Source organism: Gymnodraco acuticeps, unplaced genomic scaffold (assembly GCF_902827175.1).
Source record: "Gymnodraco acuticeps unplaced genomic scaffold, fGymAcu1.1, whole genome shotgun sequence".
NCBI classification, from domain to species: Eukaryota; Metazoa; Chordata; class Actinopteri; order Perciformes; family Bathydraconidae; genus Gymnodraco; species Gymnodraco acuticeps.
Window position 1 is genome coordinate 504564 of NW_022992206.1, and position 15667 is coordinate 520230.

The following is a 15667-nucleotide window of genomic DNA, read 5'->3' on the forward strand; positions in this document are numbered from 1 at the left end:
TGCCGCCAAGCCGCCTGAAGAGAAGAGACAGATATCACAAATCGGTAAGAAATGTAACGTGACCGTTGTGCATGCCTACTCTATATGTTCACCTCAGTTACACCCTGTTATGTTTTTTTAGGCTATTCAGAGCGCAAAAGAGGGAACTAATTACTTATAATAATATATATCATCAACGAATTTAACGGCGTTCATCCCATGACGCAGTTGATATTTTATTGCCCTGACTAGCACCTAGCTAACGCAGCGCTAGCTAACATAATCTGACATTAAACTCTACCATCCTACAGAAATTACATAAAGTGTCCACTGATGCAGTCAAGCTAAAGCATTATTTGGGATATTTGGGTGAAATTGTGCATATTTTTTGTTATAATATAGCCTATATCATAAATTAATTAAACAGTTCATCGCATGACGCAGTTGATATTTTCTTGCCCTGGCTAGCACCTAGCTAACGCAGCAGATACACTAGCTAACACAATCTGACATTAAACTACCATCCTACTAGGGATGCCAGCGATTAATCTATTATTCGTTACAGTCTCCATAATCGAAGATTATTTTTAAAATTCGATTTTATTTATATATCTTTTTATTATTTATGTTTTTTTTTTTTTTTCTGGCTTAGTTTTCAACCAAAAATATAGACTAATAATAGTAATAGTATTAATAATTGTAAATGGCCATTGGTCACAACACCAGTTTTGACTGTAAAACTTGGAGGAAGCCAGCAGCGCAGGCTGCCCTGCGCAGACTGCTGCTGCAGCTTGCTACACACCGACCCCGCCGATTTGGATCATGGTCAGTTTCTGGCATCCCTACATCCTACAGAAATTACATCAAAGTTGGTCTGATACAGTCAAGCTAAAGCATCATATAGGATATTTGGGTAAAATGTATGTCCTAGGGGTCCTGGACTCCTGGTTGAAGACCCATGGAATAACACGTGTAATTCTAGGGAATTTCGTCAGTACAGTTATATTTGCATTGCACCAGGAGGCTGATATATATTTGTACTGTTAGTTTATGCATACTGTTTTTTAATCTGCTTTGTTTTCCTCCATTTTCAGGATTATACTACAAGACGAGTCAAGGGGATCACTGCAATACACAAGGCCAAGTAAAGTAATTATAGCAGCGCCACCTCTCTTTACCTAAGATGGCTTCTTATTGGTCTAAAAGACGTAGAGTCATCAGAACTGTAAGGGACATGGAGAAAGATATCCTTAAGGAATACGAGGAAACTCTTTATAATAACAAGTCACATTTAGACCCCTGTGTGAATAGGGAACCACCCTTCAGAATCTCACACGTTTCCCAACTAGATACACCACTAGCTTCCCATGTACACATGGAAAATGATCATACTGATGGTAGTTTAGCTGGAGATGATGAAGTTGAATCAGATCATGTACAAATGGGAAATGATCATACTGATGGTAGTGTGGCTGGGAATGTTGAATCAGATTCTGACTCCGACAGCCATGACGAGCATCAGCCTAGTCAGGATCGGCTTATGAGGAGCCTAAGATATTGGGCAACATCCTACTCAATCAGTCTGGTTGCTTTGTCTGCTCTGCTGTCCATCTTAAAGCTTTTTCACCCTATGCTCCCTAAGGATGGAAGAACTCTGCTTAGAACACAACATGATGTTGCAACCACTCAAATGCAAGGTGGCGAGTACTACCATTTTGGATTGGTGCAAGGGATACTTTCACGATTGAAATGTTTGAGTTTACCAGTGAGCCTCAGAACTCTTACTTTACAGTTCAACATAGATGGTCTCCCTCTCTTTAAGAGTTCAAGACTTCAATTCTGGCCTATACTTGCAATTCTGAAATGTGATTATACTAAGTCCCCATTTATTGTCGGTATCTTTTGTGGTTTAAGCAAGCCCAAGTGTGTTGTTGAGTATCTGCAGCAATTTATTAGCGACCTTAAAAATGTACTGGCTAATGGCGTTGTTCATAATGGTAACCGATTGAAAGTACTGGTTTCCTCATTTGTGTGTGATGCTCCAGCCAGAGCCTACGTTAAGAATATCAAGTCACATAATGGCTATTCAGGGTGTGACAAGTGTGATCAACATGGTGTGTGGAGGAAGAAAATGACTTATCCTGAAACAAATGTCAGGCTCAGGACAGACTCAAGTTATTGTGATATGATTGATGAAGAACATCACTTGAAACAGACACTCAGTCCTTTAACAGGGACAGTAAAGATGGTTTCTTCATTCCCAATAGATTATATGCACCTCTGTTGTCTTGGTGTGATGAGAAAACTGTTGAATATGTGGTTAAAGGGCAATCTAGCCACTAGGCTTCCTTCACAAACTGTTAACAGTATATCAAGCAAACTGCAGGGGTTACATTCCCACACCCCTTGTGAATTCAATCGCAAGCCAAGGGGTTTGAATGAGCTGGATCGTTGGAAAGCTACAGAGCTCCGATCCTTCATACTGTCCCTGTAGTTCTGAAGGATTGCCTTCCCAGTGAGATTTATGACAACTTTATGTTGTTTTCAGTGGCCATGTATTTGTTTTTGTCTCCTGGAATTTCTGGCCAAAAGGTTGAATTAGCGCATAGATTGATGATTTCCTTTGTGGAACACTTTGGACAGTTGTATGGTAGGGATCAGATTGTGTTCAGTGTACACCAGCTTATACATTTAGCCGATGAATACAAACAATTTGGACCTTTAGATAATGTTTCAGGATTCCCTTTTGAGAATTATCTTGGCCAAATAAAGCATCTTTTACGCAAGCCACACCAACCTCTACAACAGGTGGTCAAAAGGTTGTCAGAACAGCCACGTTGTGAGGTTCCATTACCAACAGATGAACCAGTGTTACAGAAAATCCACACTGATGGTCCACTCCCTCAACATTTCGGTGTGCTGTACAGTACACAAAGGTCTCCAGTAGTCGTTTTACCTTGTCTACAAAGCAGGGGGATAATTGTATTGAGGTGGGACATAGTATTGCAGTAGTGCAGAATATAGTCCAGGAAGAAGATGAGGTCTATGTGATCTACAAAAGGTTCAGACACCAAGAATCATATTACACTTATCCCTGCGAGTCCTCATGCATAGGTACATACAAGGTTAGAGAGTTGTGTGACAATATCGGGGTTGGTAAACTTGGATGTATCAAACGTAAATGTGTTCTGTATCCAGAGTCAGAAGGAAATGGCCTCATAGCTATTCCAATAGCTCATATGCAGTAGCATACCGCTCATACTGCTGGGCGAGTAAATGACATCTTATGATTTATGAGCAGGTTTTTTTTTTAATCATTTACATTATTTCCTTTATTGTATACAGAATGGAAAGGGAGGTGGTGCTTTGGGCCGTTGAACTTTTTCCAAATGGCGGAGCTGCAACAGTTCTTGCCAGCTGGTTCAGTCTAAAGGAAGGTAAATTGTTATGGCCCCCAAAAAACATGTATTTGAAGGCCCTTAAAGAACACATGACGGCCCATAAAGGATGGACCACATATGCGAATGTCCGGCTCTTGATTACTTGTGGTAAGTAGTCACTGCATTACTATTGTCTATTTTCAAGTATATAGGTATCCACACGTTTTATAGATGGCAGTTTGAATGTGTGTGGTACCATACCACATATGACATATGTGTCACAAGTGAGACTAGTCAGTAAAATGTCATCCTGTTATTTTATGCTTTTTCTTTTACAGACTCATTGGAAAAGGCCAAACGATACGAAGAAAAGTATGCGAATACTGGATGTCCAACCACTGATCTGAGCTCTGAGGACGAAGCAGGTGAACGTGGGAAAAGAAGAGTAAGGTACAGTTGAATTCCTGTAGGAGGTCAGGTTCCATGTCTGGCCAGACTTTAACCCTTATCAAACAACGTCGCATTGATAAGAACCAGTATGCGTGCATAGGCTGGAACCAAAAGAACCCAACCGCTCATAAGATGCAATGGAAAAGTGGTCACAGCACTCCCAGTGTGGAGGAAGCAGGCTTAGGATGTTTACTTTGATCGCTCCCTCTTGAAATATATAATCCTTGGTTTCTGTGTAAACAATAAGTAAAAACCCCACCTCCAGTCCTGTGATAGACTAGTGCAGGGGTGGCCAACCCGCGGCTCTCGAGCCGCATGCGGCTCTTTGCCTAGTTTCATGCGGCTCTTCAGTTCATATCGAATTTTATATGTGTGAGTTTGGGGGAGAGACACTGACTCCTGACTAGTGTTGCACGGTGTACCAATACTTGAAAGGTACCGCAATACCCTGCCGTTAAAAACGTTACGATTCCTCCGTTTCATTAGTATCGGTACTTTAAGAATGACGGAGAAAAGTACTCCGGTGAGAAAGCGCTGTTTAATAAGAGCCGTGTGTGTTCAGCGCTCTACTTCCACTCCCTGCACTGCTGCCGTGCCTGCAGTCCCGCCCCTCTCAAGCACGTTCTAAGTCCCTCCCCTCTCTCGTGCACGCGCTAGCTGCCAGAGCATGTGAGAAAATGAGAAGCATGGCTGCAAGTGGGAGTGCAACTGCCGCTGCGCCTCGGCCTGTCTGTAAGACATGTATTAATTTTATTTAATACGAATTCTTGTCATTTATTTTATTTATTGTTCTCATTGTTTAAAAGTTTGTGTTATGGTTATGGTTCTGGTGTGAAATAAAGCACAATAATTACATTTAAGACTGTTTCCCTTTTTTTAAGAAAAGTATCGAAAAAGAATCGGAATCGCAATTCTTGACTTGGTATCGAAACCAAAATGTTGGTACCGTGACAACACTACTCCTCAGAGTTAAACATGATATTTAGTAGGTCTGTTAAGTATCGAATGCTAATAATTCTGACGTAATTTGGCCGGTCAAAGTTGTTTGGGCTCGGATAAAATCGCTCCGTTACTTTCGTCCCGTGTTACTTTCGTCCCGGCTCTCCCTACGTGTGTATGTGTGGTGTCAGGTGTCAGTATGAGAGGATGCCAGCGCGTCTAATTTTGATGTGGCCCAAGAGCCAATCACAATAATACCTGCGATGCAGTGAACCAATCACCTTTGAGGGGGGGAAAACCTATCGTTGATTAAACATTATCCAGTGTTTCCCCTACCATTGTCTTGGAGGGGCGCTGCACCCCGCCAACGGAGCCCCGCGCACCCCCGAAATTCAAGGTGTTTAAAATATATATATAATTTTTTTTTTTTTTTAATATATTATATAGCACCAAATTGCAAATAATCTATAACTACTGTCACTTTTCACATTGAACATGTGCTCTTTTATTAAATAAACTAAACGCTTTCATTTCAAGTTGTGAGTTTAGTGTTTTTGACCCTAAGAAACACTGATGCATTAATCAATAACAATAATCCACAGCTCCTCTCTGCTCCAGAGGATTTAAAAAATATATATCCCAATGCCACAAAAATGCATCAGTGACGTGGTTGAAATCTTGTCTCCAGAAAACAAAAAACTGAAACAAGCGGTATCAGTGTGTTTGATGTGGCTCTTTGCAGTAACATAGAAAAAATGTGGCTCTTAACCTCTGACTGGTTGGAAATGGGCCATGGGGCAAATTAGTTCAATTAATGGGAATGTTGAATGTTTCATTTGTATTTTCCAGGCCAAATCCTGTGTACATGGAGTCAGAAACCAGCTGTGTGAAGAGAAGATTTGCCAAGCCACCTGATGTTCATTGTCCTACAGTGCTCCCAGAATCCAGCCAGTACCCCTCAGGACCAACCCCAAATGCAAGCAGTGGTATGTCATTACTTATTAAAATGGCAGGAACAATATGTAATTGCATGTGAGCTTTAATTTACAAGCATTTAGTTCCTCCAACAATACATTCAAACATCAGTCATGTGATATGTGTTCAAAAGTTACAGCATCCATTATTCCTGTCTTTTGTTCCCTTTTAGCCTCTGGAGGAAGCCACTCGGAGGATGTTCTGTCAATTCACCAGGCTGACAATGGTAAGTGAACCACTTCACACTAGGGATCGACCGATATGGCTTTTTCAAGGCCGATACCGATTATTAGTAATCAACGAGACCGATAACCGATATTTGGAACCGATATACATTTGCAGTAATATCAGAAAATCTTGGTCTCAAAATGTAGAATAACACAAACTCCAACACAACTTCTTTGAAATGCCTTTTTATGTTTGCTGAACTTTTCAACATCTTAAAACTGGTTTCCTCTCTGTGACCCTGAGTAAAGTCAATGAAATAGAAATAAAATAAAAACTACTAAAACTTGTTCTGAACTTCTGATATTTGAGTCTCACTCATTTAGTAGTCCCAATTCAGCAGCACCAGATTGTGGTGCAGAAAGCAGAGTTGCTGCGAGGCTCCACTAGCAATCCCCCCCCTCACAGTTTATCCGCTGCGAGACGCTACCCTGTGTAACTGGGAAACTGATAGAATTGGATCGGGACATTGCTTGTGTACAGAGTGGTGACTGCAACCAGAGAAACGGCCGCATCAGATCCAAAGTTTTATCGGCAATTTGATTTAAAAAAAAAAAAAAAAAAAGGCCGATAGCGATAATCTGTAAAATGCGGAATATCGGTCTGGATAATCGGTCGACCCCTACTTCACACTACTACCTCCGGGCGGACAGTATGTAAATGTGCTTTGTCCGAGTTACAGCATTCATAGTTCATGTTTTGTGTTCTCTCATTGTAGGCTTTTGTGGAAGCTATTTGGCGGAGTTGGACCAGTCAATGGACCACTGTAATGATGGTAAGTAAACTAATGGTGTAAAAGTCAGGCACATTCATGTGGCTGCCGATGACAATTTATTCAGGACACCGGAAATATGACCCAATGTTTCAGTCTCTCCGAAACGTTGGTCATATTTTCTGTATCCTGAATAAATTGTCATCGGCAGCCACTTGAGTGCACCCCTCGTTATTAAGTAGACTAATAGGCTATTATATGTCTTTTATCTTTGGATCACAGGAATTATCAGCAACTTAGGTGGGAAACTATTCTTTAATTACTCACTCTGTAGTCAAGTGTGTTCATCCCTCAGGTCTCCTTTATCTAAAGTTGGAAAGTAACTATATGGGGCTAGCTAGGTGCAATTGCTATATGGTGCTCATGGATAACAACTTTGATAGTGCTCATTTGCCTTATTTAGTTATTTCTCTCTTTTTCTAGGATTGCCAACATATAACTCCAGCCCCTCCCACGCTATGCCATTAGAGAAAGCAAGGAATGGTATGTATTTCTCATCTTAAATGTTTGTTTTTTTTGGAATATTCCCAAATTCATGTTCAATATAAAGAATGAATAGCAGCTCAGTGGCCTTGTGGTTAGTGTCCGCCCTGAGATTGGGAGGTTGTGAGTTTGATCACCGACCGAGTCATACCAATGACTGTTAAAAATGGTACCCGATATCTCCCTGCTTGGCACTCAGTATCAAGGGTTGGATTGGGTTAAGTCCCTACGACATACTAGCATCATGTCCAGGGGGTGTACTTGTACATCATGCTGCGGAAACAGGATATCGGCTCCTATGGGCCAATGGTTCTCATGGCTTACTTATAAACAATTAATAATGGTGTCTTGTCTTTTAGACGGCGGTGCCAGCTATGCACATGGCTCAAGATTAGCTGACTTCAGCGCACTGGGCTTGGCTCACCTGACCCCGCAGCACCCATCCCACCCCCTTCAGCTCCAGAAACACCACGGGGGAGATTATATGGAGAGGAATCAAGCAGAGTGTTGAAAGGCAAGTATCATTTTCTGAGCAGGTTCTTAACCGTACTGATGCCTTCTGAATTGAGAAACCTATCCCTTGTGACTTTCCCATCTTTTCATGTTTTTTGTCATGGTGTTAAGGCTTAAAATGTAAGCACTTAAACCTGCACTATGTAACCTTTTTGTGATTACAATGTTATTTTGTCCAATCTGTATGGTAGTGTTAATACAATATAACTTAAAATTGGGGTGGTTGATTTTGGTCTCCCTGCTCTTCTATTGAGACATTTAGATCCTTTATCTAGGTGAGACATGACCTTGGTTTGACAAAAATTATGACTTTATGGTCAATTTCTCCCCCGAGCAAGCAGGCAGGCTCTATAAGCTCAGTGGTAAATATTTCAGCAGTTGTGCTGGAGACCTGTGTTCAAATCCAGGGTAAATAGGAAAGTTACATAGTGCAGCTTTAATGGTTACTGTTGGCAAACACTTATCAGTGAGTTACTTAGTGTCATTCTAAATTATTGGAAATTAAAAATCTATCCTTGAAATGTAAATTAAAACCTTTATTTTTTTATTTTTCAAGACATTGCTGCCATGACAACCACGAAGATGCTTACCGAGCTATATATGGAGGTGAAGCAGATCTCACGTGACATTAACTTTATAAAGACGGAACTTGCTAAACTAAACATTCATGGAGCTGGACCAGAGTCACAAGAAGACAACTTCCCCATAATGCTTCCACTCACCAACGAGGAGAAGTTTGATGAGACTGAAGCTGCTTTGAGGGAGGAAGCAGTCCGTCGAAAGATGGTGAACAATTTTTACACAAAGCATTTTCTCTATAATCTGTCGAGGCTTCTAATATTTTCTGTATGCATTTGCAGGTATCCTGTGGATCCTTATAAGTTTTAAAAGTCTTACATTTCTTGTTTGAAATCTTAAGGGCTTATGTCTGGAATTGTAGGAGTGGATGCATTACATTTATTTTTCACTTGGATGTGTGTTTGACAGAAATATTGTAAAAATACGCCTCGCGAATCACGATAATATTTTTCTTAATCAATATTTGACAATTTCTTAGGATTGCCAATTTGGTTGTTGGCATTGTTTGTCGATTAGTTTGGACACAGTAGTGGTCTTATTTCTTCCTTAGAGGTAATACAAATGTGTTCAAATTCATTACATTTGTATTTATTTATAAATGAGAAGATGTCTATTTACATAGTACACTGTAGCACACTAATCATTTTCTCTCGTCTGTTAAGATTACCCGCCTGGCATTAGTCGGAGGGACCAACTCGGAAAATATGATCCGGCGAATGCTATCCGCTGCCATGACAAACAGTCTAGCCTGCATCTTCAACTGGGTGGGAAAGGGAGAGAAGAGGGCCTTCAAGGACACGCTGATAAAGGACTGCATGTTTGGTGAGCCTGCACCTCAAAATACTAGGTTTACTACTTTACAACAGATTTGGCAAATATTGAATTTAATTCATAAGTCTTTTACATTTCTTTCTCAAGTTGATAAGAATGGATGCAAAATGCATCCATTCTTATCCTTATCTTCATATAAGTGGTCCTCATTAATGCTCATAATAGGATGGCAGCATTTCTGTCTACTCGCTCTGCATCTCAAAGGTGGGCTGTGGACATTTCAGAAACCTGCCTACCAGTGACATTATTCCTAGCTAATTGGAAATGACCATTGATGATGTCACTGATGGGCACGTTTCTGAACTGTCCACTACCGTCCTCTGAGACCCAGAGCGAGTACACAGAAATGAGTAATAGTGTGAATCAATTATATGAAGATGTGGTTGATGGGTGAATTGCTCAATTAAGGCCGCCTGAAAACCTAGTACACTAAACAGTACACACTGGAACGCATCCATTGCAGCTTTCTTCTTCTTATTATTTCAATAAACAAAAAATGTAACTTCTTTTTGTTCAGCTGCTGCTCGTCAATTTGACCGCAGGCTGACGGAATTGACATTCAGGGTTGGAGTGCAGAAGTGGCTACGTTACGCACCAGAGAGGAATGGCGGTGTACCAAGGAAAAAATAGTTAAACGGACATTGTTCAAAGTTGGGGTGTTTTCGTTCATGTTGAACTGGGGTCTTATAGATCTGAGTTTATAGTTAAGACTGCCTTTCCACCGAGTATGACAACCCTGTTTGCAGTTGCCAGGTTTTTATGTCATCTGGAGTTTCAGAGCAAATATAATTTGAACTACAGTTGATGGCCAGATCATTGTCTCTAAGGAGCTTCCTCCACTTAAAGGTCCCATGTCATGCTTTCCCGGTTATTACCCGTCCCCTTGTTGTTATGTAGCTTTTTCTGCATGTAAATGGTCTGCAGAGTCAGAAACCCTCAAAGTACACCCTGTAGCGAGTAAAACTCTAACACAGAAAAGACCCATCTATGCTGCCCCAGAACTTCTTCCTGAGTAAAGTGACGTAACGGGCATAGTGGCGTAACACACACACTCTCACTCAGCCTTATCTTTTCTCAGCTGCGGCTCCGTGGATTTACACACACAGCCTGGCTGTGAGTGTGTGTCTGTGTGCTCAGGCTAAGTTCCTGTGTCTCGCTGATGTACAGCTGTAACGGTGGTGAACCTCAGTGATTATGTGTTACAATGGTGTTAGCAACCAGAAAATGACACCAGTAATGACAAACTGATGAGAATGCTGCGTGGGGTCTGGGTACCGTGTTGGCGGGATGTTGCGGGGCTCGCTGCTCGGCTCGAGGAGCAGACAGTGTGAGCTGGATTACTGGTGTTGTTTCCTGGTTGCTGCGTGGGGTCTGTGAGACAGCGAGACACAGAGGAACTCAGCCTGAGCACACAGACACACACACTCACAGCCACGGATGAGAAAAGATAAGGCTGAGTGAGAGTGTGTGTGTCACACCACTATGCCCGTTACGTCACTTTACTGAGGAAGAAGTTCTGGGGCAGCATAGACAGGTCTTCTCTATTAGTTTTACTCGCTACAGGGTGTACTTTGAGGGTTTGTGACTCTGCAGACCGTTTACATGCAGAAAAAGCTACATAACACACAAGGGGACGGTGATAACCAGGAAAGCATGACATGGGACCTTAAGAGACAATGTTTTTCGTGCTTGTGGACAAAAGATGTTAAAGATGTTCATATCATTGAATCTGAATAAATAACTGAATAAGTAATGGGCTCTTTTTTTGTTTGTTCATTTTAGTTTATTTTCAATGTCCGACATCAATTGCAATCTTCAGCATGACAATATCTCAATGTTGATTCAATGACTTTTTGCAATCTGATAATAACATTGTTTCAATGTATAATGCAATGCATAATATAGTTGAATCAATGTTGATCCAATTCTACATTCTTTCAATGTTGATCATATCGTAATTGAATCAAGGTTGATTCATTGTTGGGATTGGTTGAAAATTCAATGTTGTTTCAATGCTGATCATAATGAGCACATTCACTATTGTTTCAATGTCTGACTTCAATGTTGAACACAATCTTCAGCGTGACCATATCTCAATGTTGATTCAATGACTTTTTGCTATCTGGGAGGGGTTTACAACAGCACTAAATCACTCCTAAATCACTTTGTGTGTGTACATTTTGACGACAGCTTTGAGAGACTTTTCGATCTGATTTAGGGTTACACAAACCTGGCACAAAATACTATCTATTGAATTTAAAAAGAAATGCCTAAATATAATTAATCTACCGTTTGCTTTTCAAACTCATATTTCCTTTATGTTTTTTTTACATGTGTGTTCTTTCATTGTTGTTGTTTAGTATTGAATTTAAGCTATTGTTTTTTTGCTCATCTGGTGTTTTCTGTTAAATTGGGATTTCTTATATTATTTTCGGTGGAGGATCCAGAAAAAGCCCAGTGCGTTTGTGCATTTGTTAAGTAAATGCACAAAGAAATCACTAATACAATACAATACTTATTTCATAACGAAAAAGTTCAACAGGAATTAGGTTTATTACATTATTGGGGGGGATTTAATAAAATGAAAGTTAATACCATCATAAAAGTGTAGCAGCACTTACTTGGCAACAATTGAATTTATTTGGATGTTGTACTCTTTTTTTCTGTGCTCAAGAGATGAGGAGACAGGTCAAATTATAAAAAGGGACAAATTACAATAGAAATCCAATCATCATCTCAATTTGTAGAATGTGTTACGGCTGAAGTCATTACCTGTTTGACAAGAAGCCGTCTCACATGGAGCTGAGTGGACACTGCTGTCTCCCAGCAACACAGAACCCATATGAAGCTGAACTGCTTTCAGCGCCATGGACAGCAGCCATCTCAGAAACAAACAAAAAAAGGATTTACTCAATCCCCTTGACCACTAATGGAATCTAGCAGAATTGGTAAACCTTGCTGAACCTAATCAAGATCTTTGAGTACTGACATGTTACACAAAACAATTTCTTTATTTCGGTCGGACAACTCACGTTTATGTAATATGTTTATTAGAAGCAACATATAGTTTGAGTTAGGCTCCTAGGCTCTGAGTAAGTGCATTGAACAAATCAATGACTGGATGCGTCAGAACTTTCTCCAATTAAACAAAGATAAAACTGAGGTAATGGTTTTTGGAGCCAAGTCAGAACGTATAAAAGTTAGCGCTGAGCTTCAGTGTGCAATGTTCAAAACAACAGATAAAGCCAGAAATCTAGGTGTAGTCATGGACTCTGACCTGAGTTTCAACAGTCACATTAAAACAGTTACTAAATCAGCCTACTATCACCTAAAGAATATATCTAGGATTAAAAGACTAATGTCACAGCAGGATTTGGAAAAGCTTGTCCATGCTTTTATCTTCAGTAGACTCGACTACTGCAATGGTGTCTTCACAGGTCTCACTAAAAAATCTATTAGAAAGCTGCAGCTGATTCAGAACGCTGCTGCTCGAGTCCTCACTAACACTAAGAAAGTGGATCACATCACTCCAGTTCTGAAGTCTTTACACTGGCTTCCTGTGTGTCAAAGAATAGATTTCAAAATACTGCTGCTGGTTTATAAAGCACTGAATGGTTTAGGCCCAAAATACATTTCTGACCTCCTGCTAAATTATGAACCATCCAGATCTCTCAGGTCTTCAGGGACTGGTCAGCTTTCTGTCCCCAGAGTCAGAACTAAACATGGTAAAGCAGCGTTCAGTTATTATGCTCCAAATATCTGGAACAAACTCCCAGAAACCTGCAGGTCCGCTGCAACTCTGACTACTTTTAAATCCAGGCTGAAGACTTTTCTTTTTGTCTTTGCTTTTAATTGAACTATTCATATCTTAGATTGCACTGTAACTTTTATCCATGTATTTTTTCTTTTAATGTTTATTTTATTAGCTTTTCTTTTTAATGACTGATTTTAAATGCCATTTTCTTAATGTCTTTCATTTTTTGTAAAGCACTTTGAATTGCCTTGTGTTGAAAAGTGCTATATAAATAAACTTGCCTTGCCTTGCCTTGCCTAGGCTCGGGAAATATCGGGCTGTTTAGCTGCTAAATGCTCCACTATGTTTTGCTAGTTGCTTAATGTGTCTGGCATTTGTGCATGCATTTATTTTACTGGGCCGCCATAAATAGATCAGTCATAACGCATTCACACCCATGCTCTTTAAAATGCAGATATGCATGCATGAACATGTTAAATGCGCACACTTGTTCAGTATTTCCACAACCCTGAGATATGCCCGAGTGACACTGTTACTGCTTGGTGGAACAGAGTCAGTGTTCAGTGTGATCTCTGTGCTCTCACCGTGCTGCGCCTGTTGGCAATAGCCCTCAACTTCAGTTGCGGCATCAAAGGGCAAAACCGCTCTTTTATTGGCCTTTGTTCCCACTGTGGCATTTCACAGAATCTGACAGCCCTGGTGCTGTCTAATCCCTGCTGTGGCCCTGACCCTTTGAGGGCCCTCAGACTCTGGATGGGAATTGCTAAACTTCGCTTATGAGGAGACGACTTCCTGTGACACGCTCTCTGGGCTGACGTTTATCACCCAGAGGTTTGTAAATCAAAGTCACAGGTCTCTGACAGGGTCATGTCGGATGCTGCAGAAAAATAGCACCTATAAGTAAATAATATTATGGATATCTATCAGGTTTAAAAATATAATAAAGCATCAAATGTCAGTTCTGCTTTCTAATTGATTGTCAAAACAACTGAGTATTACTTAACAATTTATTTAACAGAATTAGTGTTCAAATATCAAACATGAAATTGCACGTCAAAAGGTTTCAGTGCACAGCCTGTATTAGAACTCTGCAGCTGCGGTGCTAACAATCATTGAATGCACACAGCTTTTAAAAGAGGAGATTGATTGGCAGAGGTCTAGGTCATTCTCCATTTATTAATAACATATTCAAGTCAGGGACAAAACGCCGCTCTAGCCCACCTTGCAGAGCAGGACTAAAGCAAGTTCAGGATGTCTGTAATAAATCAATGATAGATGATGGGCTACGCAAGGTCACACCAAAGAAAAGGGAAGGAAAAATGCAGTATTATATTTTATTTAAATTCAACATTGCCTTGGGGAATGGGCGCCTGAATTAAAGAGCAGTATTTTAAATAAACCAGAAAGCACCAATTTTACTGAGTGTAAAATACTTCAGGCAGCGACATACATTTAGATAAATGTTAAAGCTGTATCAGCCAGCGCCATATAGAGAGAAGAGTTACGACAGCGGAGGACCAAAATGCTTGATCGTCACGTGGTTCAGGGAGACTCAATAGTTCCCCGGAAGTTCGTGGTGGGACATTTGAATGCATGATTACCGGAGATAGAACTACAATTTTTGGTAATAAGTAGTGAATAAAGGTTTTGATTTGCAATATTTATACAACATATCAATGTGTATGTAGTTACATCAATATTTGAAAAAGTTACATTTGCTAATATTTGAGGATTAAGATAAAATAAGAAGTACTTTATTGATACCAATGTGGGAAATGTTTGCTTTGCAGCAGCAAAAGACAAGGCATTGTACATAAATCAGTTAAAAGCCTATAATTAAACAGTCGAAAATGTAAACATCTCAAATAGAAATAAAATGGCAAGAAAATATACATAGTGTGAACAGCTATCTTACCTGTTAACATATACATGTTAGGCTAACGTTGCCTTGGTTAAAGAGCCTGTTTATTGCTTTGAATTGTTTAAAACAAATATTATCTTCTTAAACTTGAATGGTAGTCAGGAGCATCACTTCCTAATGTTTGATATATTTAGAGGGAGGGAAGGAAGGTTTCAAAATTCTGATTAGATTCATTTCTACAATTTCAGTAATCCCATGGTAATTGAGGACACAAGTAATCTAAAGTACTAATGTAATCTTTATGACTTTCAGAAAGGATAGGAGACCCACAGGTGCCTATCAATGATTGTCAACTGACAGCACAATGAGTCAAAGGACTAGCAGCAGCAGCAGCAGCATGATGATGATGATGTTAAATGTGTTGCTTTAGGAACATCCATGTAAATAAATGGAATTCAATAAACATTGAATAGCATATCATGCCGTTTCTCTGTGCCTTTTCCTCTGTGTTGTCCTGGCATATAGTCTCCCCCATGGTTTGCTGTGCTGCCGGGGGATGCTCCAAGCGCTCAGAGAAAGGAGTACACATGTAACGTTTCCCCACTGACACAGAGAGGAGGAAAGAATGTCTGGCTCAAGTCAGCAGGAGCAATTTAACTATCACAAAAGACAACAACATCAACTAAATATGTGAGGTAATCATATTTTTCACAAAACGAAGACCACACCATTGGGAAGCTTAACGTCTGTTTAATAAAAATAAGGAACAGGGAGAGGCTTGCTAAACTCTGGGAGTTGAGACTCAGGGTCAGGGTGAGGGTCTCATTGCAGGTCTTCAGGCTCCATTGAATCCCCCTGGGGTTCTTGTGCTGAAAGAGGGAGACAGGAGAAAGGGTTAGATACATCTAGCAACCTATAGGATGGGA

General features: G+C 40.2%; 1 protein-coding gene and 2 long non-coding RNA genes across 7 annotated transcripts in view; 2 read left to right on the forward strand and 1 right to left on the reverse strand.

Moving 5' to 3' along the window:
• The window catches only part of si:dkey-166d12.2 (rap1 GTPase-activating protein 1), a 145392-nt gene that overhangs the window by 91562 nt on the left and 38163 nt on the right, over positions 1–15667 (reverse strand). The gene's annotated exons all lie outside the window — the stretch shown is intronic.
• Positions 5617–8044, forward strand: LOC117539489. The gene is made up of 5 exons (XR_004568008.1): positions 5617–5734; positions 5896–5949; positions 6667–6723; positions 7144–7203; positions 7563–8044. It is a non-coding gene; the product is annotated as an uncharacterized LOC117539489 (long non-coding RNA).
• LOC117539490 lies at positions 8317–9742 on the forward strand. Its single transcript, XR_004568009.1, has 3 exons — positions 8317–8502; positions 8958–9117; positions 9644–9742. It is a non-coding gene; the product is annotated as an uncharacterized LOC117539490 (long non-coding RNA).